General features: G+C 24.2%; 1 protein-coding gene across 5 annotated transcripts in view; it reads left to right on the top strand.

Moving 5' to 3' along the window:
• Window positions 1–2,500, top strand: part of LOC113827100 (uncharacterized) — a 90,048-nt gene that overhangs the window by 66,893 nt on the left and 20,655 nt on the right. The gene's annotated exons all lie outside the window — the stretch shown is intronic.

The following is a 2,500-nucleotide window of genomic DNA, read 5'->3' as shown; positions in this document are numbered from 1 at the left end:
GCACACACACGCACGCACACACACGCACGCACACACACACACACACACACACGCGCACACACACATACCTATATATAAACATACATACACACACACACACACGCACACACACACACACACACACACACACACGCACCCCCACACACACACACGCATACGCACCCCCCCCCCCCCCCCCTGTGCAGCTACTGTGAAGAATGTTATATTGATTTCCTGCCACAGCCACCTTAAGCTCTTTTACCATTTCCATCATACCACGTATCTACCAGAACCAGATGCCACGCTGAGACCTTTTGTGTGCCTTGGCTGTTCTGTGGTGTATCTGAGGCCGAAACTAAATTGCATTTCTCTTATTGCTATTCTTATTAGGATTATCGTTATTATTTTTTATTGATATAACCATATTCTTATTTGTTTTATCGTTATTATTTTTTATTGATATAACCATATTCTTATTTGGATTATCGTTATTATTTTTTTTATTGATATAACCATCTTAATTGTTTTTGTTATTATGATTGTTATCATTATTATTATTTTCATTATTGTTATCGTTATTGTTATTATTATTGTTATTATCATTATCATCATTATTATCTTTATTATTATCATTATTATCATTATCATTATTATTATTATTATTATCATCATCATTATCATTATCATTATCATTATTATTATTATTATTATTATTATTATTATTATTATTATTATTATTATTATTATTGTTATTGTTATTATTATTACTATCGTTATTATTATCATTACTATTATCATCAGCACCATCATTAGCATTAGCATTATCATCATTGTTGCTATTATAATCATTATTACAACTATCACTATCGTTTTTGTTATTATTATCATTGATGTTATTATTACAATAAGGATTTTATAATGATTATTTGGGTTAATATCATCATTATCATTATCACTGTAATTTCTGTTTTATCATCATTGTTATTATTACTTCTACTACTACTACTGCTGCTACTACTACTACTATTATTATTACTGTTATTACTATTACTTCTAATGCTATTATTATTACAACTACTACTGGTACTACTACTACTGCTACTACTATTGTTAATAATAGTATCATTATAATCATTATTATCATCACCATTGCTATTATTAACAATATCATTGTTATTATTATCATTATTATTACTATTATTATTGTTATTATTATCATTATTATTATTATTATTATTATTATTATTATTATTATTATTATTAATATTATAATAATTATTATTATTATCATTATTATTATCATTATTGTCGTTGCTGTTGTTATTACTATTACTATTATTTCATTATCATTCTCATTATTATTGTTATCATCACTGTTTTAACCATTATTGTTATTATAATTATTCGCTGTAGTAGTAGTGGCAACAGTATTTTTATCATTATTATCTCTCTTATCATTATCACTGATATTGATATTACTATTATCATTTCGTTACTATTACTATCATTGTCATTATAATTGTTGTTATCCTTAATACTATATATTACTATGATTAACATTATTGTTATTGTTATTATCATCATTATCATTATTATTATTATTTTATCTGTTATCATTATTATAGTTATTCTATCTGTTATCATTATGATTATTATCCCCGACAACAATAATTCCATTAATGAATATGCTGATAACAATAATGAAATAGATAATACTGATAATGGTAATAGTAACAGTAATATTAATGATGATAATGATGGTAATAATCATAAAAGTATTGATAATGATAATAACAATGATAATAATAATTATCATAATAATAATGATGGTAATAATAATGATAATAATAATGATAATAGTGATAATAATAATGATGATAACTATATCGACAATAAGGATAATGATAATACTCATAATGGTGAAAAGGTTGATAATAATCATGATTCTCACAATGATGCTAATGATATTAAGAATAGTGAATATATTGATGATTACTATGAAAATAACAATTATTACAATGATAATAATGACAAAACTAATATAATATTAATGATGATAATGAACACTATCATCTTTTTTACCATTATCATTATTGTTATTACTCTCACTGCAACAACAGTAATACTGATAATGATAATAATAAATGATAATCATCATTTCATTTATAAAAACGATAACAGTAAAAATATTGATGATACTAAGCAGCAGTAGTACTGAAGTAGTAACAGAAACCATAGAAGTAGAAGTAGTAAATAGGGAATAAGTATAATCAGATAAAATGGCCGACGAATACACATAGGGAGTAAAACGATTTATGAAGGATAATGCTAAAGGGAAGCTGAAGAAGCACAAATTATTATTATTATTATTTTTTTATTATCATTATTATTATTATTATTATCATCATTATTATTTGTATCATTATCACTATCATTATCATCATTGTTTTAACCATTATTGCTATTATCACAAATATTATTATAATCATTGTTATCATCATCATTATCATCATTATCATTG

This window comes from Penaeus vannamei, chromosome 1 (genome assembly GCF_042767895.1).
Source record: "Penaeus vannamei isolate JL-2024 chromosome 1, ASM4276789v1, whole genome shotgun sequence".
NCBI lineage: Eukaryota > Metazoa > Arthropoda > Malacostraca > Decapoda > Penaeidae > Penaeus > Penaeus vannamei.
This window is presented reverse-complemented; position numbering and strand designations above follow the sequence as displayed.